Genomic DNA, 26,828 nt, shown 5'->3' with positions numbered 1-26,828 from the left:
AGATCTCAACACTCACTGTTAGTACCTCTACCTCATTATCCTGTTTTTTTTCCTTCAGGTTTATTTGTTCCTGATATAATCTTATTTACTGATATGCTTATCATCTATTCTCTGATCTCCAGAAATTAATTTCCTTGAGGAGAGGGACTCTGTCATTCTTGTTTATCCCTGCATCCCAGTGGTATGAGACAGAAAAGGTGCTCAATCAATATTTTTTGACTGATTGACTCTAAAATGAGCAGGATGGCCTCATTTCTTCCAATTTATAGGACTAATTCTCTACACTTTTCACATTTGGCTTATTAATATATGTGTAGGCTTTAGACCTACAATCAAAGCAACATTATCATTCCGTTTCCTGCCTTTCTCCACTCTCCACTTATGCTGATTAATAAGCTGAATCAGCTAAATGAATGTCTGTGACATTGATGACTTCATAACATGTGTCAACCAGTTTTTAGCATGTAAATTCTTAGATTAAAAGTATAAAATTTAGAGGAAATTAAATTCTAAATCTTTCATGATTTTTCCCGTCACCTCCAATAAAGCCTAGAATATTTGATTGATCTATTTCTTTTTTATTCATTGGATACTGTTCAATATTTGCTCAAAATAGTGTTAGCATTACCTCCAGAGTATATTTTCATGATTTGTCTGCACCACTGTCTTAATAATGCTTTCTTCTATTTACATATTCAGCACCATCCTCTCATCATCCTTTTCTTTCCTCTTCCAATCATTTTAACTTCCACTAATGCAAGTGTATTTTTCCTAATTCATCCTGCTTCCAGCCTCTGTGGTGAATATTAAGTTATAAGCTATGTTATTTAAACATCCATCCAGGTTCACAAGTATTATGTGATGATCTAAGAGCAGAGGAGTAAGAATCTGGGGGATAATTGTATTACTAACTGTATTTTTCATGCTTAGAATTAGAGAAAATGATGAAAATAAGTAGCACAATGATAGCAGTATATAAAACTTCAGAAATTTAATTGAGTTAAATTAATATTTAAAACTTGAATAAAATTAAATTTCCTTCCTCCTCTAACTCATGTTTGTATGGGACACAGATGAATTCACTTGCATAAGTAGTAGTCAATATGCTATAATACAAACTTCTGGAGGTCAGAATACAAAAATGTTTATTGAGGCTTTGCTGTATCCATAGTACAGAATCCATAGGTCTGGAATTGTATTTAAATTTAATAATAAAATATTTATTCTGTAAAGTTTTCTGTGTTAAATGCTGTATAAGTCATGGCTACTTGGACCATGGGCTTCCTAGGTGACTCAGTGGTAAAGAATCTGCCTGCCAATGCAGGAGATGTGGGTTCAGTCCCTGGGTCAGGAAGATCCTGTGGAGAAGGGCATGGCAACCAACTCTAGTACTCTTGTCTGGGAAATCCTATGGGCAGGGAAGACAGTCTATGGGGTTGAAAAGAGTCAGACACGATTAACCAACTGACCACACACACACTTGGACCACAACTCTAAAATAGTTGGAAAGATAAAGCTAATACTTAAGCTATCATATAAATTAATGTAAAATATTACACATAAATAAAATTAAAAGAAAACAGTAACGTTTAGTTAAATAAAAATAGTTGGAAAAATCATCTTTTGCTATTATTTTAATGTGTTGTTTTACAGTCTATAACTCTACTTCTTCTGAAAAGGCTTGCAGTCACTAACCTTGAAGAGGCATTAATGACAGCTGTTAAGTGTATCATTTATTTAGCAACATAGACAAATAACTAAAAAATGAAATAAGCTTGTTGTGTTAACAAAGTTATGGGGAAAATACATGATATAGGAGGAGGAACACAGATTTCTTCAATTGTAACCACCATAAACATGTTAGTTCTGCCAAGATCAAACTCAGTGCTGCAGGAAAAAGAGCTTGTGCAAAGACTCTCACCCCTTGCCTGAATACTCTCAAGGCCTCCCTGCAAAGTTTCCACTACCCTTCCTGGCACTCTGTGACCTAATGCAAGCCAAGCACATGTGGTACACAGACAGGCATTCTATACTATCTGCTGGGAAAAATAACAGGGCATCTTGGTCATCCCATGTGAGCCCAGATTCTTACATTTGATCCATTACCATTCCCAAGCCAGTGTCTTGAACCACAAGTTTCTCCTGAATGCCATACTCTTAGGCTACAGCTCTGATTTGACCAGCGTTTTAACTTCCTCCCCTTGTGATCTGTTTCTCTAAATTATAGTCATTACAAGCAGCAAAGGGGCTTCAGTTAAGCATATGGTGACTTGGAAAATGTATCTGTGCCTGTCCTCTATCTGTATGGGTTTTCATGACTATTTGAACAAAAAGCAGGAAATAGTAAAGGACTCCATCCTAAGATCAGGCTTAATATACAACTTTATACTGCCAGTCTCAAGGTGGCATTTTGGCATGAAACTCAATTTTCTCTTAGAATAATTTGCATGGGAATTATGGGCTAAATGCTCTCAAAGTGTCTAAGCTATAATTCTTTATGAGGCTGCACTTTGGCATTTAACTACAGCATATGCAAGCCTAACTTAGAGGCTTAGTCTTTACATTTGTCCAAATTCTCAACATGATGCCAGCCAACTTTTAATGAAAAGCATTGCTTCCCGATATGATTTACTTGCTCTGTGAATTTTTTTTTTCCTAGAGGGATTTTTGCTTTACATTAAATATAAACTGAACTTTTGCTGAGACTTCTGCCATTGATGAAAATTCTCTTTGTAAACCTCTCATCTTCCAAACTCCAAACCCTATGCAAAAATAAAATAGTAATTAATCCAACTTGTCTCCTTCCATGCTATAATAAATGTTTGGACTATACAGAATGATATTCTGTTGTATGAAGCTAATATTTCAAAGTCCGTCAGCTTTGTGCCACTTATGGTGAATCACAAAACTCGGAAGAAAACACAAGACAAAGAGGAAAGCGAAAAAAGAAAAAAAATGTTAAAAAGAAAAAAATAGAGTAAAGGAGTTAGGGGAAGAGAAAAGTAAGGTTACTAGAAACTGCAGAAGCTGCATTATCTGTTTATAATGTGGCTGTAATACTACATTGGTCAGCAAGTATAATGTAAAAGGTAATGTGGAAGAGTTTTATATGCTTTTCAGAACTATAAAAGGAGTGTGAGTGGATTTTAAACATTTTGATTAGCACCGCAAAGATTTTAATGCTTTATTTAAACAGTTTGCTATAGGGCAAACACATTTGGTAGACAAGGAAAATGAAAGCATGGGCATCAGTTTCTCTGTTTTCTATTAAGTAATGTTGCGAAGTAAGCAGAAGTTGGATTCAGATATCAGATAATTATCTCCACACTGTGTGTCACAGTAAATAATTTTAATTGGTTTAACTTCAGGGACCATTACTGGCCTAATTAGAAACATGAAAAGGCTACAAGTATTAGGAAATATCCTGAAGGAATGAGAACATTAGCAATTCTGTCAAGCCATTTTTAAAATAAGCACACAGTAGCAGCCACATTTCAGTGGAAGGCAGGGTACTTGAAAGGTGCTTTTAGGAAAACAGGGCTTGGGAGTGTGTAATAAGAGGTCTATAACAGGACTCCTAGAAATGGGGTAACCGGCTGACATGCATGCTATTATTGTGTTAAAAATATAGTCATCTTGTTCGGATGGCTGTTTTTAAAAGAAGCAGTTTGACGTTTTCAAAGGCAAGGAACAATAATTGAGGCTGGGTAAATCTTTATTGAGAACATGTTGACTTCCTGAAAGATGAAATGATCTTTGAGTAAAATAGATTTACCCAAATACCTTCAGTGTGCTGGGGAGATGAACTGAGTGAAGGATGGTGTACTGTGTGTGGACTGGGATCACTTCTTCACCTCGGGTTCCCAAGATTCATGAAAAAATGAATGGAATCATTCTTGGAAGCATACATATACATGATACACACTGCACTGAGGGTATGACATAGTTCTCACTTCAAAAATGATTGTTTTCTGAATAAAAAGTGAGATACTATGGCCATTAGGTCAGAGATGATGCTTAAAAAAGAAAGCTCCTGGGATTTTCAAACTTTAAGAGTTTTCCATCATATGAAATAAACAGAATGCTATCTAATGTTTCAGTGCATAAATAATAAGAACTTCTAATCAATAGTTTCATAGTACAATGTTGTTCTTTTTAATTTATAATCTTGTTTTTAACTTTCCACTTTTTGAAATTGCTGATGGTAACATTTGACTAACTAGCCTCTTTGGGATATGAAGATTTTGAATGGATCATCCAAGCTGAAAGTTATCAAAATCAGCCATATTTTTAGTCACTTTTGTTTATTTGTTTTACATGCAAAGAATAGAGAAACTAAGTAGAAAAAGGAAGGCATAGTAAACTATGGATCATTTAAAGAAAATCTGCATTACTAGAGAAGAGTAAATAGTATAATTTTGCACCTTTGATATTTGAGCACACTGTCAAATACAACACTTTATTAATATAATTTTGTATTTAAAAGGTTAAAAAAAATAGTCCTACAATATTTGTCAAGCAAAAATGTATGCCTGTGTAAAAACCCACATCACAGATTCTCCCCAAATATATGTTCACAAGACCCCTGCCCCAGACTCATATATATTCATACATGTGCAGAAACCCATTTCAGCAGTTTGTGCTTTTACACTGAATGCCCTAAAATAATGCTACCAGTTATCATAATTATCTTTTTAATATTTCTTTGTTTTAAAATTTTGGTGAATCTTGTTTGACCTAGGTACATACAGTAATTTAGAATCATATCTTCTTCAACAAGATTATAACAAATGACCTTTGCCTTTGTGGAAATATAGAGTGTATACAGATAAATAAAATAGAAATAATTCATATGGAATATTTTAAGGTAGATTAATTGCTTGTAGGTTTGTTAAGGAAAACACACACATGATTGTCGATAATTATAAAATAATACTTATTGCCTGCCCACCAAGCACATGTTTCATATTTCAAATATCTTCCAAATGTAGAAGAGGGCGGGAGGGTGATGGGGAGAATAAAAATGTGGTTGCTTATACAAATATACACGCTTATATACGTACACAAACATACATACATATGTTCAGATATTTCAGCTTTGCCCATATGTTCCGAAAATAGCAGTCTGGAAAATTTGTACCCACACATCCTGCTCTCAGAGTATGGATACAAATGAAGACAAATTTCCTTAGAACCCAAATTATTCAAGAAAAAAAGATTTTCAGGTCCCTTCATTCTTCCAGGACACTGAACACTGCAAAGCAGCCTTAACACCCTAATCTACACCTCAGAATTCCAGATGGATCCTTTAAAGGATTTGAGATTACTTCCTCTCATATCCTTCTTCCCCAAAATAAAATACCTGCCACTATATTCAGGGAATGGATAAAGGAATAAAGGTTCAGATTGGGGTATGGGCCTTAGTTTAAGAAATTTTCCTTTAAAACACTAAGAGGCGTTCTGCCGCTAAGATGGCAACAATGTCATTCTACTTTTCACCCTACTCTGTGATCATTGCTCTTTTTCTGTTTGTGTGCATGCACGTGTGCTCAGTCCTGTCTGACTCTTTCGTGACCCCATGGACTGTCGCGAACCTGTCTCCTCTGTCCATGGAATTTCCCAGGCAAGACTGCTGGGGTGGGTTGCCATTTCCTTTTCCAGGGGATTTTCCTGCACAAAGTCAACTAACCCATGCGCAGGGCTGTCACTTATCAAAGAGTAAGCTAGGACTCAGAAAAAAGACACTATATTTTTAAAACGCTGTTAGTGACTAAATTCTCCATTACGAAAAATGAGACTAGCTAAGGAAGTCAGTCTGCAAAGGAGAGAAGTAGATGGTTGATTGAAGAGGAGCAAAAATAAAAGATGGACTAAGCACTGGACTGGGTTCCATTAAGCCTTCCTGTTCAACTGTTTTTCTGCACTTGTCTCACTGTAAGCTCCAAACACCCTTCCTTCCTTTCTGCTCTTGTTTGGATTTTGCAAAAGAAAGAATTTCTGCTTATATAATTCTTATATAATTTATAGTCTACATTAATAGTATTAATAATTCTATGAGATTAAATTAAAAAATAACTTCTCACTAGTAGAAGTAATTCTATTATATTCATCACAGTAGCTTTTTTTTTTAATACTTTGCAGCCAAGTCTATATTAAGTTACAATTCTTAGACTAAAAAAATACACCAGTTGCCTTTTAATGTAATCTGAAGTTATCCACTGGCTCCTTCCCATCACATGATATCTCAAAACCCAGGGATCCCAGCAGGTCCTATAGATTTAAATTACTAATATTCTGTTAAATCTTTAGGGAAGAAGTTAGTAGTAATGGAACTCACTACATGAGGCAATGAAGCCTCTTAATTAAAGACTGTATTTGGATACCTTTATAAATGTGTTGGTGCAATAAATTACCATCTCCTCAGCTTTTACTGTCCTATGGTACAAAATGAAAGGCAAGACATAATGGGGGGCCTACCCCTTGGAAACCTGCTTCTTGTAAGTTCCTTTAGTCATTAACACTTTCTTCTAGATTCTCCTAAATTAATTATTACTTATAACCAAGTATAAATAATTATTTATTCCTCATTTTACAACTAGACTCTGAGGTCCTGATTAGGTTTCCTATATGAAAACCTTCTTAGAATACTAATTATCAGATTAGATTACTGGGAAGCTTATTAAAAATGCAAATATTCGGGCTGTACAGTGTAGATCATCCTTCAATATTTTGAATGGCACCCAAGAATCTATAAAAACTTAACAAGCACCTAGGTAATTCTAAGTGGGCTTCCAGGTGGCTCAGCAGTAAAGAATTCACTTGCAATGCAGGAGAAGCAGGAGACTCATGTTCAGTTCCTGGGCTGGGAAGATCCTCTGGGGGAGGAAATACGAACCCACTCCAGTTTTCTTGCCTGGAGAATCCCATGGACAGAGGAGCCTGGCGGGCAACAGTCTATAGCATCCCAAAGAGTCAACACCACTGAAGCAACTGAGCATGGACATACGTGATTCTGATGCAGTCAGTTCAGGAAAAAATATTTGGCAAAAAACAAGTTTTTAAAAAATATTTTTTTATTTTGCTTATCAGGATTTTAAACTTAGAAAACCTGACATAATATGGCAAACACTTGAGAATATTTTTAACTTTAATTTATACAAATTACAACTGATTGTATCTAATATTTTGACTACCAAAAAGAATAAAGTTAACTGTTTGGTGACAAAGACATTAAAAGCTTTATACATATTTTTATTTGATGCCAGTCAATAAATGGAACCAAAACAATAGTAAGATTGGGCTTTAAAAAAAGATTTCTAAAATTATTGTATTGCAGATAACTATATAAAAACAATACTTACCCATGTTCCTTTCAACTGATCATCATAAATTATGTTAATTTTTAAAGTGGGATACTTCTGTTTGCTCTAAAACTTTGAAAAATAATTTTTAGTTTCCTTGTAGTAAGTGTAAGATATGGATGCTACTATTATAATCATGGTAGGAATTAACATTTCTATTTGTATATATAACTTATGAAGTACCAAATTTTAAAAATGGTGCTTATTATTGGCTTTATTAATGGATGATTCCTATTCCTAAAGGAATTTATTTAAATCTTTTAATGGCAGCTTTTATATTTCTATAATGAACTGATAATGTATTTATCAGAGTTATACACAATAAAGTTATTTAAAGCTTCAATCCCATGATCCCTAAATGGGATTTAATATAGAAATCATTGTAGTACACCTGCATTATGTTCTCTAAGGAGAAACATAATTCTAATTAAAGACATTTATATTGTACTTTATATATTAACCTTACTTTTTAACTTCATTAATATTCAGCAAACTAGGTATAAGTTTATATATACTTCAGTTCAGTTCAGTCACTCAGTCATGTCTGACTCTTTGTGATCCCATGGACTGCAACACGCCAGACTTCCCTGTCCATCACCAACTCCTGGAGTTTACTCAAACTAATGTCCATTGAGTCTTTAATGCCATCCAACCATCTCATCCTCTGCCGTCCCCTTCTCCTCCCACCTTCAATCTTTCCCAGCATCACCGTCTTTTTCAATGAGTCAGTTCTTCGCATCAGGTGGCCAAAGTATTGGAGTTTCAGCTTCAGCATCAGTCTTTTCAATGAATATTCAGGACTGATTTCCCTTAGGATGGATTGGTTGGATCTCCTTGCAGTCCAAGGAACTCTCAAGAGTCTTTTCCAATACCATGGTTCAAAAGCATCAGTTCTTCGGCACTCAGCTTTCTTTGTAGTCCAACTCTCACATCCATTCATGACTACTGGAAAAACCATAGACTTGACTAGATGGACCTTTGTTGACAAAGTAATGTCTCTGCTTTTTAATATGCTGTCTAGGTTGCTTATAACTTTTCTTCCAAGGAGTAAGCGTCTTTTAATTTCATGGCTGCACTCACCATCTGCAGTGATTTTGGAGTCCCCCAAAAATAAAGTCTACCACTGTTTCCACTGTTTACCCATCTATTTGCCATGAAGTGATGGGACCGGATGCCATGACCTTAGTTTTCTGAATGTTGAGCTATATATACTTAATAATTTATAAATATAAAATATAAAAAGAATCCTATATTTGGGTCAATATCAAGATAAAAATGAGAAAATTTTGTTACTTTTCTTTAAACACAACTGCAACCTCCAAAGTGTGACATAACTTAAATTGCAAACTTTGCTTGCCTCAGTGGTAGATGAAGTTGATATAATTTTTTAAATTATACAACAATCCACAATCACAGAAATGTAATATGTGGCGTGACTACCTTTCCATTATATCATCATGTCTCTATATGCCTTAATTTATTTAATCCACTTTCTATTATTGCAGGAGAGCATTTCTTGATTTTGGCCATTATAAACAGTGCTACAGTGAACATCCTTAGACATACTCCTAGGCAAAAATCACCTGATTATATCCTTATTTTAGAGTAAGGTAATCACTGCATTAAAATGTACCTATATTTTTAAAGCATTTCATTAATAATAAATGTCATTGATTTTCATCTTCCTAGACAATACTTTGAATAAGACTAATGTATTACTTCAAAAAATTATATTTTTGTTCTGCCTCTGTTAAGATCTGCATTAAGGTTTTCGTTTGGTTTTTCTTTTCATATGGCTGGTGCATTTTTCTTTATGAAAGTGAATTTATTTTGTTCAGTTTTAGAAACATATGGGAAGCACTTGAGACCCTGGTGTTTCGGTTACCCACTGAAATGTCCATGGTACTGGAATTCATTCGATGGTAAACATAGAGGGCATGAGAAAATATGCAGCCTATGTTACCCTGGAGTTTTCAAATAAGTACCCTAATAAATTGAGAGTTACTAGTTTAGAAGAATAGATTATCGTTCTTCAAATGATTATAATTTATTAAAATATCACCAGTACTAAAATAGTCTTGAATGGTTTGTGTCCTTGAAGTTTTAGAAGTCCCTTTGTGACTTGGTTTAAAGGACTATAACCGTTACATATCATTAATTCCTTCAAGTGGCATTTATCTTATATGTAACAAATGCTAGAAGCTTTGAAGAATACAAAGTAATGAAAAAAAAATTGTACCATGTATACAGAGGAAAATGCAGATAACCATACAAAGCCTACCTATTTAGTGTTATACCAATGGTATAAGCCATAAGTGTTTTTAGAATTCACAGGAACTATAGTCTACTGTGACCTGGAGAGGTTGTAGAAACTTCATGAAAGAATTGGAACTTGGGCAGCATATTTAAGAATGGACAGGATTAAGCTTTTAGGTAAGGGTAGCGAGGAAGAAAGGCATAGGAAGTGATTTTGAGCATGAGAGCGAGTTGTGATGTTCAAGATAGATGACTCTCCCAATATGATAAAGGACAGATAACAATATGAAAGACTATAAAAGTAGAGGAACTACTTAGACTATCATTTACATAATACAAATGTGAGATAATAAAGATTTAAAATAAAACCATGGAACTGATAAAGAAGAGGAAGGCATGGATATAAGGGAAAAGGTTAAATTTGTTTAAAAATTTCTTAACAGATTGAGAAAAAGAAAGCAAACTAAAAGAGGGTACAGGAATAACTTGCCAGAGAGATGATGGAAATGAAGATACTGTTATCACATTGTATGTATGTGGAATGCAGGACTGCAGATAGAACAGCTTTTGACTTGTTTAACTGGAGGTGATCATATGAGCCTGGATTTGGAAACCAGACATTAGAACAGAAAGGGGCAGATCATGGCAGTTCATTGTGAATCATGATAAAAGTACTATCTGCAGCCATGACTAAGTAAACTCATCAAGAGAAAGAGGGAAAAAAGTTGTTAGATCTGAATCTTGGAGCCATGCTATGCGTGGTACATGGGATGTAAAGCAGGAAAACTACAGAGTTTGTAAACATACGTGGCTTTTCCATGGCCCAAAAGCATCCAGCAGAGATGATTCTTTTCCGTCATATGTGGGTGCACAGTCAGTGGCAAAAATAATTCTGTCAAAGTTCTAGACTAACTGAAGTTACCTTTAATTGCTTTCACTTCTGAGACAGATTTCTTCTGCCCTCCAGGAAGCTAACTGGTAAACTGATCTCTGGCTACCCAAGTCATTTCTTCAGAACATCACTACGTCTTGAATTTATCCCATCTTTCAAATTATATAGTTGTATTCTCACTTTTTCTTTTCTTTCCTCATTCTAATCAAAGAGTTGAAAAGGAAAACAATCTGATTCTCGAAATTAATGCTCAACAAAGTAAGACAATGTGATCATTTAAATCATCTCAAAAAGGTATGGGAATCTTTCATTAAGTAGTTAGATCTCAAAACTGTGAACTCTGTCTTTGAGTTGTAAGTCTCCTCTCCAAAACCATTACTTCCTCAGGCAAACCGTGGCCAGCAACAAAAAGTTAACTGTCTAATATCACAAGCACTATTATGGAGTTATTATCCAGTAATACCCAGTTCAGTCATGTTAAACTGGATCAGTATATGGAAGGGTCCTTAATTTTCCTGGAACTAATCTACGGGCAGGAGAAAAGAATATAATGGACAAATAAGAGAATAGCTGAGCTGAGGCTAAGCCATGAACGATTAAGGAAACAATAGCATCCTAGAGAGAGGTTACACAGCTCTGAAACGACTAGCTGTGGAGTTCTAGTTGGACAGCACAGAGGGAAAAGCCTGAGTGAATTCAGCTAGCTGAGAGAGCTCGCATAACCAGAGGTCCTCAGAGGAGGTGAAGGGTTGGTTGATGGGTATTCTGACTGCAAGTATATCAGACAGTTTGGAGTCGAAGCCCCGGAAAGTGAAAGCGTTAGTCGCTTAGTCGTGTCAGACTCCTTGCAACCCAGTGGACCATAGTCCGCCAGGCTCCTCTGTCCATGGAATTCTCCAGGCAAGGATATTGGGGTGGGTTGCCATTTCTTTCTCCAGAAGAGCAGGAATCTTGGAATTAAAAGTCCTGTTTTGAGGTAAAGAAAGAATGAGGTCATGCTGTTGAGAAAGTTGATATAAAATGAAAAAAAAAAAAAAAACAAGGTAAGTGATGAACTATGAGGCTAATCCTTAAATGGGCAATTTGAATATATGGAGATCACCAACGTTGATGGGACCACATGTGGTAAAAATAAAAACATTATGTAGTTCATAAAGTTATTTGCTAAAAAGAGTGTTAGAAATTATGATATTCTCAAATACTATAAAAAATTTAAAATGGAATGAAAAGTAAAAACTGTTAGTCACTCAGTTGAGTCTAACTCTTTGTGACCCCATGGACTGTAGCCTGCCAGGCTCCTCTGTCCATGGGATTCTCGAGGCAAGAAAACTGGAGTGGGTTGCCATTTCCTTCTCCAGGGAAAAATGGCTTAAAGATATAAATGTAAATTTGAATACTATAAAACTCCTAGGCAAAGCACTCTGAAATAAATTACAGCAAGATCTTTTTGGATCTGCTTCCTAGTGTAGGACTTCCCTGGTGGCTCAGATGGTAAAGCATCTGCCTACAATGCGGGAGACCCAGGTTCAATCCCTGGGTCAGGAAGATACTCTGGAGAAGGAGATGGCAACCCACTCCAGTAATCTTGCCTGGAAAATTCCATGGATGGAGGAGCCTACAGTCCATGGGGTCCCAAAGAGTCCATGGGGTCACAAAGAGTCGGACACAACTGACTCCAAGCAGTTTTCTTTCTTTCTCCTAGAGAAATGGAAATAAAAACAAAAATATAAGGGACCTAATTAAACTTAATTAAATCTAATTAAATGGAGAAGGCAATGGCACCCCACTCCAGTACTCTTGCCTGGAAAATCCCATGGATGGAGGAGCCTGGTAGGCTGCAGTCCATGGGGTCACGAAGAGTTGGACAGGACTGACCGACCTCACCATCACTTTCACTTTCAATTAAACTTAAAAGTTTTGTACAGCAAAAGAAGCCATAAACAAAACAAACCTACAGAATGGAAAAAATATTTGCAAATGATGTGACTGACAAGGGATTAATCTTCAGAATATCAATTAGTTTATACAGCTCTAAAAAAAATTCAAATAAAAAAGGCAGAAGATATAAATAAATATTTCTCCAAAGAAGATATACAGATGGCCAAAAAGCACGTGAAATGATGCTCAACACTCCTACTTATTAGAAAAATGCAAATCAAAACTACAATGAAGTATCACCTCACACAAATCAGTAAGGCCATTGTCAAAAAGTCTACAAATAATAAATGCTGGAGAGGGTGTGAAAACAAGGGAACCCTCCTACACGGTTGGGGGGAATATAAATTGGTACAGCCATTATGGAGAATAATATGGAGGTTCCTAAAAAAAGAGTAAAAATATAGCTACCATATCATTCTGCAATCCAACTCCAGGACATATATCCAGAGAGAAACTGTAATTTGAAAAGATACATGCACCCCAATGATCATTGCAACACTATTTACAATAGCCAAGACATGGAAGCTGCCTAAGTGTCTACTGACAGATACACAGATAAAGAAGATATGGTATATATTTATACAATGGGATATTACTCAGCCATGAAGAGAATGAAATAATGCCATTTGCAGCAACATGGACGGACCTAGAGATTGTCATACTAAAGTCAGAGAAAAATAAACATCATATGATATCACTTACATATGGAATCTAAAATAAAGGATACAAATGAACTTATTCACAAAACAGAAATAGACTCACAAACATAGAAAACAATTTTATGGTTACCAAATGGGACAGAGGGAGGGAGGGAAGGATGGGTGAGGGATAAATTAGGAGTTTGAGATTAAAATGTACCTACTACTACTATCCCACTCCAGTATTCTTGCCTAGAGAATCCTGTGGACAGAGGAGCTTGGTGGGCTGCTGTCTATGGGGTCGCATAGAGTCAGACACAACTGAAGCGACTTAGCATGCATGCATGCATTGGAGAAGGCAATGGCAACCCACTCCAGTCTTCTTGCTTGGAGAATCCCAGGGACAGAGGAGCCTGGTGGGCTGCTGTCTATGGGGTCGCACAGAGTCGGACACGACTGAAGCAACTTAGCAGCAGCAGCAGCAGCAGCAGCGAGACTCTAAGACAGAAAGATATATTATGTGTATTGCTTAGCAAAAATACATTTTACTTCCCTCTTTCTCAGGACCTCTTAAGAAAAATACTGCTTTAGCTGCTATGCAGAAGTTGATCGCATCCTCTGTAAGATGGGATAAAATTAAGACTTTAATGGGTTGGGCCACAGGGAGTCCAACACTGAATCAAGGAGAGATACATAGAAAAGGTGAGACTAACAAAGGAGATTTTGTACTAGTGGCATGATTCTTTGTCACCAGGCAAAGAAGAAAGATGTAGTGGAAAGTCTTCTTGGGAAGAAAGCCTGAAGAATACAGAGGCTGAGGTGGATTCACCTCAAACTGTTGGAGGAGCACACACCAGATATGGATGTTACTTGCAGTCCATCAATAGTAAAGGAAAACTCAGTTACGTAAGAATCAACATGAGCAACTGAAGATGATTTCATTAGAGCTTGATTGTTAGGAGTTTTACATAAATGAGAGAATACATTACCATTTTGTTAAAGAATTCAAAGAACTTCCAGATATGTCTATTTGTTTGGAAATAAAAGTTTGGAATGGTGCTCAGAGTAACAGGATGGCAACATTTCAGGTCATTATTATTACAGATGGAGATATAACGGGTTTACCATCATCTCTATATCTATCTTGGGGAAAATATCTCTATATTTCTAATTAAGACTTTAGATGAAAAAATACTAACTGAAATAAAAAAAAATTCACTGATTTTCCTACTCAATTCTGCACTTAAGAAGGAGAAAAAAACAACTTGGTTTTTACTGCTCCATTTGGGTCCCTGCTGTTTGCCTCTGTGAAGTGATTCACATTTTCACGCAAGACTTTTCCAAATGTTTCAGCGGTGTGAATTGGGGTTTATATCTGTGACTATCTCCAAGTTCCTTTATCTGTTCTAGGCAGCAGGTTTCTTATCTGACAGCCTTATAATTATGGAAGAAGCTGCATATTAATGATTCAGTGCTTACATAAACAATTGGCCTTGGAGAAATCTAATGAACCAACTTTGTAGGATTTGATTTTGCCTAATTAAATGTAAATAACATTAAATGTTGTATATGCCAGAATTTTTACAGAACCTTATGAATTTTTTTATGTACACAAAGCGTTATGAAGTCAGAGTTTTTAACAGTTATCTTTTAATTCAGCTATTAAGACAATACAGTTTGACATCAGATATGTACTGTGAATGTGAGGTACTAGCTCACATGTGCACACTAAGTATTTATGTATGCAAGGTATAATACTCAATTGCTGATTTTTTTAAAAAAAATTCAATGCTCCTCCTTTGAAGTTGGCAGCTTGTACATTTTTATCTGAAGGTTTGAATCTGTATTATGCTTTGAAGGAACAAATGGCCTCCATGTGGTATTTGGCTTTCCCTTGCCTATCTCTATTACTCTAGATCAGGATGAAATTCATTCTGACATAGTTTTTTACTTAAACATATGCACCTGATCTTTTCCACTGGTCCTGTGCTAACACATGCCACCGTTTAGGGATATGTACAGTAACTGGCTTTTAAAACAAGAAGATAATGTCATTAGGAAAATAAATGTAATTAAACATATATTTTTTTGACTGTGTGGATCACAACAAACTGGAAAATTCTTCAAGAGATGGAAAAATCAGACCACCTTACATGCCTCCTGAAAAATCTGTATGCAGGTCAAGAAGCAACACTGAGAACTGGACATAGAACAACAGACTGGTTCCAAACTGGGGAAAGTGTGCAACAAGGCTGTATATTGTCACCCTGCTTCTTTAACTTCTATGCAGAGTACATTATGTGAAATGCTGGGTTGGTTGAAGCACAAGCTGGAATCAAGATTGCCAGGAGAAATATCAATAACCTCAGATATGCAGATGACACCACCCTTATGGCAGAAAGCAAAGAAGAACTAAAGAGCCTCTTGATGAAAGTGAAAGAGGAGAGTGAAAAAGCTGGCATAAAACTCAACATTCAAAAAACTAAGATCATGGCATCCAGTCCCATCACTTCATGGCAAATAGATGGGGAAACAATGGAAACAGTGACAGATTTTCCTTTCCTGGGCTCCAAAATCACTGCAGATGGTAACTGCAGCCCTGAAATTAAAAGACGCTTGTTCCTTGGAAGAAAAGCTATGACCAATCTAGACAGCATATTAAAAAGCAGAGACATTGCTGACAAAGGTCCGTCTAGTCAAAGCTATGGTTTTTCTAGTAGTCATGTATGGATGTGAGAGTTGGACTATAAAGAAAGTTGAGAACAAAAAACTGATGCTTTTGAACTGTGGTGTTGGATAAGACTCTTGCAAGTCCCTTGGACTGCAAGGAGATCCAACCAGCTCATCCTAAAAAAAAATCAGTCCTGAATATTCATTGTAAGGGCTGAAGCTAAGGCTAAAACTCCAATACTTTGTTCACCTGACGCTGGGAAAGGTTGAAGGTAGGAGGAGAAGGGGACAACAGAGATGAGAGGATTGGATGGCATCATAGACTCAATAGAGGTGAGTTTTGGGAGTTTGAGCAAACTCTGGGGGTCGGTGATGGACAGGGAAGCCTGGCATGCTGCAGTCCATGTGGTCGCAAAGGGTCAGACAGGACTGTGTGACTGAACTGAACTGAACCTTAAATGTTAAAATAATAATATCAACTTTGTGGGGACTAAAGGATAGAAAGATTATGCATTTTATGTGTGTTTGATAGTTGTGAAAACAAGATAAAAAATAGTGCCTGGTTTCCAAAGTGATACTCAGCACATAAATTTTAAAAGTATTTTGCAATAGAAGATGAGGCTAACAAGCTCTCTTAGAGATCTCTTAGAGAGTCTGATGGAATATTTTTGAGCAGTTGCATGCACTGATGACAGGGTTATATATAAGCAGTAGGCCATGAAGAAACAGAGAAACTGTTTTGTTAAAATACTGTCAAATCTGAAACTTTGCTTTTCTTAACACTGGAGTGTCTAATCAACATAGTCATCTGGATCTTTATAGTCCTATGAAAGTGTCAGCTCACTGATGTCTGACTCTGTGACCCCATGAACTGTAGCCCACCAGGCTATTCTGTCCATGGGATTCTCCAGGCAAGAATACTGGAGTGGGTTGCCATTACCTCCTTCCGGGGATCTTCCCGACTTAGGGATGGAACCCAGGTCTCCTACACTACAGGCAGACTGTTTACCATCTGAGCCACCAGGTATGGTTCTACTTTTCTCTTTTTTGTTGTTGTTTTTTTACTTTTTTCTTTCTTTCTTTTATTTTTTTTTTTGGTTCTACTTTTAAAAAAATGTGAATCAGTAAAAAGTCTGGGCAAGTTAACTAATTACATTTTTAATTGGCTTCTCAACCTCTAAACATTAGAGCAACACTCATCTAACATTTTCTCTCAAAACCTAAGGGCTGTAATAGGAGTGTCACAGGTAAAATTCAGGCCTGGTCAACCCCCAAACTGGCCTAGGTATGTCATGCACTTTCTCTGTTATAATAGTTAAGTTAATTTTTAAGTCAATTTTCTTTTCCATGACTCAGTTTCTCCATCTGCAAAAAAGAAAGAGCAATACTTAACAGCTGTATTTTTGAATAAATGGAATAGCAGATGTCAGACAACTAGGCATGCACGTCATTATTCACTCTGAATGCAAGCACATCTCCTGAAGCCCACCATTCCTATCCCACTATTGCCATTAGACAATACTCAGGAAAGATTAGGATACCAATATATTTTCTAATACCACAGAGGCAAGCAATAACTACTTGCTTATATTCTGAAAAAGTAATTATTTTTAGAAAAATTTCAAAACAGAAGACACACACTGTTTATAAATGGACTAATACTCTAAAATGGCTCACCTTTAAGTATAGTCATTGTTATTGTTGAGTCACTAAGGTGTGCCCATCTCTTTGTGACCCCATGGACTATAGCATGCCAGGCTCCTCTGTCCTCCATTATCTCCCAGAGTTTGCTCAAAATTTTAAGTATAGTACCCATATAATATACAATGGACATTCATTGTTTTATTTGACAACAATCTATACATATGTGCTGTTTGTTAAGAGCTTACTATCTCTGAAGCATGATGCTAGATGATGAAATACAAGCAGTGAACAAGATGATAAAGCCTTTACTTTCATGGAACTTGCCACTTTGTAGGAGAGACAACAATAAAGAAATGAATATACAATGATTGATCTCTGATGAAATAATCCTAGTGAGAGAATAGAAATTGATTGTGCATGGTTGTGGTATTTTAGATAGGACAATCAGAGATGAGTAATCCCTGGTATGATATTCTCCTGAGTTCTGGATTATGCAACAATTAGCTATGAGCAGATATATCAGAGAAAGTCTTCTGACAGAGAATAGCAAGAATAAATGTTCTAAGACCATAATAAATTAGATGTTTTGAGAAATAGAGAATAAGAAATGGCAACCCACTCCAGTATTCTTGCCTGGAAAATCCCAGGGACAGAGGAGACTGGCGGGCTGCAGTCCACGGGGTGGCTAGAGTTGGACAGGACTTAGTGACTACACCACCACCACACCTCAGTGCAGCTGGAGCACATTGAGCTGAGGCCTAGAATGGAGAGGAATGAGGACTATCTTAAATGGTATTGTTTTCTTAATTTAAATTTTTGACTATTCATTGCTATTATATATGAACACAATTGAATTTATATATATATTTGCTCTGTATTATCCCATAGTCTTGCCAAACTTACTTGGTAGGTCTTGTAGCTTTCTCTAGTTCTCACTGAATTTTCTATTTAATTCCCATGTCATCTAAAACTAAAGGCATTTTTACTTCTTTCCAATCTGTATGCCTTCTATTTTTCTTCATGACTTTATTGTTTAAAAATCACAGCACAATGTTGAGTAGAGTGGTGACTGTGTATATTTGTCTTGTTCTTATGGGGAAAAAAATTAGCCTTTCACCATTAAATATTTTTTTCAGTTCAGCTCAGTCACTCAGTCATGTCTGACTCTTTGCGACCCCATGAATCACAGCACGTCAGGTCTCTCTGTCCATCACCAACTCCCAGAGTTCACCCAAACTCACGAGCATTGAGTCGGTGATGCCATCCAGCCATCTCATCCTCTGGAGTCCCCTTCTCCTCCTGCCCCCAATCCCTCCTGCCCCCAATCCTTCCCAACATCAGGGTCTTTTCCAGTGAGTCAACTCTTCGCATGAGGTGGCCAAAGTACTGGAGTTTCAGCTTCAACATCAGTCCTTCCAATGAACACCCAGGACTGATCTCCTTTAGGATGGACTGGTTGGATCTCCTTGCAGTCCAAGGGACTCTCAAGAGTCTTCTCCAACACCACAATTCAAAAGCATCAATTCTTTGGCACTCGGCTTTCTTCATAGTCCAACTCTCACATCCATACATGACCACTGGAAAAACCATAGCCTTGACTAGACGGATCTGTTGGTACTTCACAGATGTTCTCTATCAAGCTGAAGAAGTTCCTTTTGAATCCCATTTTACTGAGTTTTTGGGCTTCCCTGGTGGTTCAGCTGGTACAGAATCACTCCAGTATTCTGGCCTGGAGAATTCCATGGACTGTATAGTCCATGGGGTCACCAAGAGTCAGACACAACTGAGGAACTTTCACTTTCTTTCACTTTACTGAGTGTTTATCATAAATGAGGGTTTCCCTGGTGGCTCAGATGGTAAAGAATCCACATGCAATACTGGAGACATGGGTTTGATCCCTGGGTTGGGGAGATCCCCTGGAGAAGGGAATGGCAACCCACTCTAATGTTCTTGCCTGGAGAATTCCATGGCTAGAGGAGCCTGGTGGGCTACAGTCCATGGGGTCATGGAGAGTCAGACACTATTGAATGACTAACACTTTATCACCGAGGAGTATTAGATTTTGTCAAATACTTTTTCTTCATTTATTGAGACAACCACTTTTTTTCTTTTTTGTTTGTTACTATAGTTAATTGCATTTTTTGATTTTTTAATGATAAATCAGCCTCATATTGTTGAGATAAACCCCAATTGATCTTAGTGTATTGTGTTTTCTATACAGTATAGATATATGTTGAAATTATGTTTAGAATTTACGTCTATGTTTGTGAAAAATCTAATTTGCACTAAATTCATCCATTTACTTTTCATCTCAGATATTGTAGCTTTCCTATGTAGAAGTTTGATTTAGGTGTTTTATTTGGCTGCTAGTTATTTTATAATTTTCAAGTCTCTTTTTAACTATTTTTTTAACATATAGAATACAATTATAACAGCTGTTTTAATTCCTTTCCAGTCATTGTAATGTCTATTCTTATTGGTCAATTTCTCATTACACGTCTTGTCTTCCTGCTCTTTTGCATGTCTGGTAACCTTTGATTGGATGCTAGACACTGTTATTTTACCTCATTGGATGCTGCAAATTTTGTACTTCTGGAAGTATTCTTGAGTTTTCCTTTGGATCAGAATTAAGTTACTTGGAAACTTTCTGATCCTTTTTGATTTCTTATGATGATTTTTTAATGATAGATATGGACAATACTTGTGCATGTATGCTTAGTCACTTCAGTCATAACCAACTTTTTGCGACCCTATGGACCATAAACTGCCAGGTTCCTCTGTCCATGGGATTCTCCAGGAAAGAATAATAGAGTGGGTTTCTGTGCCTTCCTCCAGGGGATCTTCCCAACCCAGGGACTGAACTCTCATCTCTTATGTCTCTTGCTTTGGCAGACAGTTGCCTTACCACTAATGCCACCTGGGAAGCCCTATGGACTATACATAATCTAGGGCTAATTATTTCCCGCTACTGAGACAAGGCCTCCTTGAGTACTCGACCCAGATTCCCATGAATTGTCAGTTTTTCCTATATAGCTGCTGATAACAGGCATTAATCTAGACCCTGTGTGAGCCTTGGCACTGTTCCCTTTAATCCTGCGGGGTAGTTCTCTGGCCTTGTGTGGTTTCTTCATATGCAGACTCTGATCACTGCCCTATTGAGTTTTTTTCCTTAGGTCTCTAGGACTCTTTCTTCATGTAGATCTCTCGTCTCTTGTGCTCTGCTGTGGGTGCTGGGTTTCCTAGTATATTCTCTCCATGTATCACAGCCTGGAATCTCTCTTAAGGCAGTAAAACAGGGCAATAATAGAGCTTACCTAATTGATTTTCCATTTCTCAGGAATCACTATACTTTGTTGCTTGACTTCCATTGTCTTGAAAATTTCTTAATATTTTTATCTGTTTTTGGTTATTTGGGTCTGCAGGGTAAACCTAGCCTCTCTTTTCTTATTTGGCCAAAGGTGGAAGCTATTTTTGTTTGGTTAGTGGAAGAGAAACAAAGTCATCAGCTGAGAATGAGAAGGGGTGGGGAGTTTAAGTTTTAACAAGAGAAGTAAAGGCATGAAATAGTTCTCCTAGAGAGTAGTCAAGCAAATTTACTCCTGAAAATGTGTTAAGATTCCTAGGCATTATAGTCAGCCTCCAATAAAGAAGGCAAGACTATACAATAGAGAAAAGTTTCTTTAATAAAGTCTCTAAGAGTTGATGGTATCAGGACATATAGGTCTTTAGTTCATTTTGAGTTTATTTTTGTGTAGGGTCACACCATACCTGATACCATCAACTCTTAGAGAAAACATAGGAAGAACATTCTTTAACATAAATCTCAACAATATTTTTTTGGAGGTACCTCCTAGAGGAATGAAAATAAAAAATAATCAAATGGACCTAATTAAACTTAAAAGTTTTTGCACAGAAAATAGCAAAGGAAACAAAATGAAAAGTCAGGCCACAGAATGGGAGAAAATATTTGAAAATGAAATGGGAGAAAATACTTGAAAATGAAATGACCGACAAAGAATAAATCTCCAAAATGTACAAACAGCTCACAAATAGCAACAAAAATATCTAATAAAAAATTAAAAATAGATGAAATATCTAAATAGGTATTTCTTCAAAGAAGATACACAGATAGCTAAAAGGCACATGAAAAGATGCTCAACATTACTAATTGTTAGAGAAATGTTAACTTAAAACTACAATGAGGTATCACTCCACATTGGTCAGTAATGGCCCTCAGCTAAAAATCTACAAACCGTAAATGATTGAGAGGGTGTGAAGAAAAGGGAACTCTCTTATGTTGTTAGTGGGAATGTAAATTGCTACTCACAGTATGGAGGTTCCTTAAAAGACTAAAACAGAACTATCGTATGAACCAGCAAAGGCTTCTCGGGTGGCAAAGTGGTAAAGAGTTCTCCTGCCAAGCAGGAGATGTGGGTTCCATCCCTGGGTCAGGAAGAGCCTCTAGAGAAGGAAATGGAAACCCAATCCAGCATTCTTGCCTCAGAAATCCCATAGACAGAGGAGTCTGGTGGTGGGCTACAGTCCATGGGGTCACAGAGTTGATCACAACTTAGCACCTAAACGACAACAACATGAAACAATAATCCCACTCCTGGGCTTAAGTCTGGAGAAAACTATAATTTGAAAAGATACATGCATTTCAGTGTTCATTGCGCCACTATTAACAACAGCCAAGACATGGAAGCAACATAAATGTACCTCGATAGAAGACAGATAAAGACGATGTGGTACATATATACAATGGAATATTACTCAGCCACAAAAGAGAATGGAATAATGTCATTTCCAGCAACATGGATGGACCTAAAGATTATCATATTAAGTGAAGTAGGTCAGATAGAGAAAGACGTATCATATGATATCTCTTATATGTAGAATCTAAAAAAAAAAATGATATAAGTGCACTTATTTACAAAACAGAAACAGACTTCAAAAACAAACAACTTATGGTTACCAAATGGGAAATGTGGTGGGGAAGGACAAATAAGGATTTAGGAATTAACAAAGACACATCACTATATATAAAATATGTAATCAACAAGGACCTACTATAGCACAGGAAAATCTACTCAATAGTTTGTAATAACCTGTATGGGAATACAGGGCTTCTCAGGTGGTGTGCATGGCAAAGAACCCACCTGCCAGTGCAAGAGACCAAAGAGATGTAGGTTCAATCCCTGGGATGGGAAGATCCCCTGTAGGAGGGCATGGTAACTCATTCTGGTATTCTTGCTTGGAGAATCCCACGGACAGGGGAGACTGGCAGCCTATGGTCCATGGGGTTGCAAAGAGTCGGACATGTTTGGAGCAACTTAGCAGGCAGACAGGCAAGCATATGAAAAAAGAATCTGAAAAATAATGGATGTGTGTATGTGTATGTGTGTGTATGGTTATGTGTGTACATATGTGCGTGCTTGCACGCTAAGTTGCTTCAGTGGTGTCTGACTCTGTGATCCTATGGACTGTAGCCTGTCAGGTTCCTCTGTCCATGGGATTCTCCAAGCCAGAATACTGAAGTGGGTTGTGGGTTACCATGCCCTGCTCCAGTAGACATGCCCAACCGAAGGACTGAACCCAAATCTCTAAGTCAGCTGCATTCGCAGGCAGGTTCTTTATCATTAGCACCATCTGGGAAGCTTGTGTATATAAATGTGTGTGTGTGTGTGTGTGTATAGGACTGAATCACTTAGCTGTACACATGAAACAAACACAACATTGTAAATCAACTGTCCAATATAAAATAAAAATTAAATTGAAAAAAAAGATTGCTAGGCATTATATGTAAAGGTAAGCATCTTCAAACTAAGGAGTACTATGAAGAGGGTTAAAATAAGCCTGTGTAAATTAAAACTTCTTTAATTTCTCATGTTAAACTTGTCTTTATTTTTCATCTGAAGCTTAGTGTTAGGCCTTGCATGTCCAATTCTACTTCAATGTAAATGAAGAAAGATTTAACTACTTCAATTAATTGAAAAGGAAATGATTTCTGGTGGCAATATTTAAGGACAAAAATGTACAGGAGGCTGATAGTTTTCAAATATATTTCATTATAAAAATATAGTATTAGAATGTAAAGGAAATCTCAAATATATAATTGGATGCCTTTAAACAATTGCTCAGCTGATTGAGGAAAACTGATAAGCATTGTTTTCTATACAGGTGATTTGCCTTTCTGCAATGCAGGTCAAATTCCGTAAGAACATGTTAGTCTAACTGTTGCACATGTTAGCTTTAATCTTTTTTCTCCAGGATTTACTTCACTCTTTACATTTTTACACCATCTTTTGATAAATCTATTTTGCAATTTCCTCAAGAATGCTTGTTTTTACTTTTTTTGTATATACCAAATATGTAACACAGCAAAATATGTTAGTTTTTGATTTACATTTTCCTGGCTTTATGTCATGTATAGTATTTGTTGACTATTATTCACTTTGAATTATTTAGTTTACACCAGTGAATCAAATGAGAAAAAGTTTATGCTTGTGAGTCATGGATGGATTTAATATACAAACATGAAGAAGTATTTGTTTGAATTTAGAAATTTAGTATTTTATATATTTCTTAATCACTTTTACCATTTGTAATTATTAATCACTAAATTTTATATGCATATTAATACCTTTATATTTCTGCCAAATTTCCCTAATTTCTGAGCAAATTACTTTAAATAGTCTTTTTAAAAATGACTATTATGTCCTTAGCATTGTGGCAGACCAGTGGTGGAAGCAATGACAATTAATATGTGATTATTGCCATTAATAAGAATTCTCTTTTATTATTAAAACGGGATTTATACAGACGAAATAAGAGGGATACAAAATATCTGAAAACCATCCAACTGCTGGTTTATTTCCACAAATGATGACATGTTTAGATACCCAGAAGAGAATAATACAATTGTGACATGGACTTGGGCATCATTATAGATATACTACCAAGATAGACAGTGGAATGTCAATGTTATTTGGAGGGTAATAAGCAGTAGGGAAGGCAACACAGAGACAGCATTTGGGCACCAAGGTGGAGAAACCCATGGTTATATTGCGGGATGTGGAAGGTGGGACAGTATAGAGCCGAGAGTTTGCACTGGGAAAAGGTGAGAGTAAACGTGAGTTTGGATGAAATTGTCAAAGGCGTTAAAGTCAAGTTTCAGACTATTTCAGAGGCCTGATTAGCCCTCAAAGGGCTCTCCCCTCCAATTAATAGCGAGCCATTAATTTATGCCATTCAAGGGCAGCTGAAAGTTCCAGTTGGGTCAGTCCTGCTAATTTAAGAGTGACAGTCTAACTAAGTCCTTCAAGCTCACCCTGTAATATTTACTTCCCTGTGTTCTACAAATTACCCATTAAATAAATTCACAGGCATCTTGATTTAATCTAGAACTAGATGGACCTCAAATAAAGAATTTTCCTTCCTTCCTAAATGCTCATATCTATTTTAAAAGCTTTTTCTGACCATTTTGTTTATTTTTCAAATGTTTTTCTGGCCTGATTTTCTTCTTACATTGTGAAATGATCTAAGAGTTATAAATGACATTGAGAAAGAACAAAGCAACCTAGCAGTTGCAGAGGAAGCTCAGTACATGCCATAATTTTTTGCTCTGAAGAGATAAACTGATCAATGATATGCTACAGTGATTTTACCAGAAAGCCTATTTATTGTTTTGGCTTTAGCACATTAAAACTAGCAATGGTTCAATAAGAAGGGGTCGCGTTAAGAATTTTCTTGCCAACTGTAAAGTTCCTTGTTGGTTTCATAGATGGTATCCCCCCAGGAAATCTGTGCTCAAAAGGGATATTTTTGAATCCAAGAGAACACGCTTTCATTTGAAAATCTATGAAGAAGCCCACAACATAGTGAATGAAACATCAAGAAAATGTAAACATCTTTATGGTGGTGGAATTCCCTAAATAGAGTGCATGACTCTTGTGATATAAAACAGCTGTTTTTCATGTGTCTCTACAGCCCAGCACAAGGAGAAATTCTGCTCAGACACCTTAAGTCATTTCAAATCAGCTTAAAGCATCTTTGGCGCCCTTAAATATTAATGAAAGTCAACAAGCAGTGAAGTCTTTGCCCTACAGGGACTGTCACTGGTCAGCTCCTTGCTGTTTGTTTCTGAGTTAATCAAATTACTATATCATTGGTGCATTTGTACCCTCCACCATTAATGATGAGTGTCTTTGAAAAAAAAGAGGATGTCTTGGCATAATGGCACATTAATCCTGTGGGAGATGGGGGAGGGGCATTCTTTTACCAAGATTGCCCTTGTGTGTGAGGTGGAAGTATAGATGAAGATCACTGCCAGAAATCAACCTTTAATAAGTCAGTCAAAAAGCCACTTCACTTCACATTATCCAGGCCAGCTAGGAAATATGCATGTGAAGAAGAAAAAGAAGCTATAAAAGGAAGAGTTTAATGATTTTAATTTCTTAATTTGGTTCCTCTGATATAGTATCTAGATATTAGGACCATTCTTAATATGTGTGGAAGTGACTTCAGAAAAATCACTCCTGCTGTAGAGCTAATTGTTATCAAAATGAAAAAATATGTTCTGGATGATGCCGATACGACCTATTTGAAGTTGGCAAAACAGACCCTGTCTTTCCAGCATCAAAATGGTTAAAATGAAGAAGCCAGGTTATTACACATTTCAATTCCAGAGTCAAATATAAAAATTTCTATTATAGGGACAATTAATTACATCTCAAAATGGCAAATGTGCATCCTTGTCAGGTAGAGTGTACTCTGATGGCCTTTCCTCAAACACTGAATGTGGAGATTTGATCTCTTCTAATGGTGCTGAGAAAAGGGTAATTACGCTATGGTCAAAGCTAATTTGCTTTCTGCCAGATGAACTGTTGTATTTTATTGTACGCTGACATTTTAAAGTAATTACGGCACTGTTGACCTTAGACAATTCCAGTTGTATCGCTGTCTACAGCTGCAGCGTGCGCTCTACCTTTGGCTGGCAGACAGTGGCTGTAACGAGGTAATGACACGGACAAAGAGCACCATATGGGGCTCCTTTGAGATACACAAAGCCCAGTGAAAGGAAACAAGAAAATTTTAACATCATCATTACAGTCACACATCTTTACAGCTATAAAGGGTCCTGTCCACACATGCTTGTGCGCATGCACATACACACACCGACAGGCAAATAATCTAAACACTTTGCCTGCTTATGTCTTAGGTGTGTGCATGGGGGTGTGTGAGCGTGCGTGAGTGTGTGTGTGTGTGTGTGTTTCTTTTGTAAATGGCAGCAGCATCAAGAAGAAAAAGAGATCAGGTAGAACTGAACATGACGGACTGGTCTTCCTCTGACACGAGTTCAAAGGCTAAAGACTATTGATTGAGATAAAAGCTCAGGTTCTTATCTAATGTTAAAGACACGCCTTGTTG

Source organism: Bos indicus x Bos taurus, chromosome 7 (assembly GCF_003369695.1).
Source record: "Bos indicus x Bos taurus breed Angus x Brahman F1 hybrid chromosome 7, Bos_hybrid_MaternalHap_v2.0, whole genome shotgun sequence".
In the NCBI taxonomy this organism is placed as follows: Eukaryota; Metazoa; Chordata; class Mammalia; order Artiodactyla; family Bovidae; genus Bos; species Bos indicus x Bos taurus.
Note: the sequence above shows the minus strand (reverse complement) of the source record.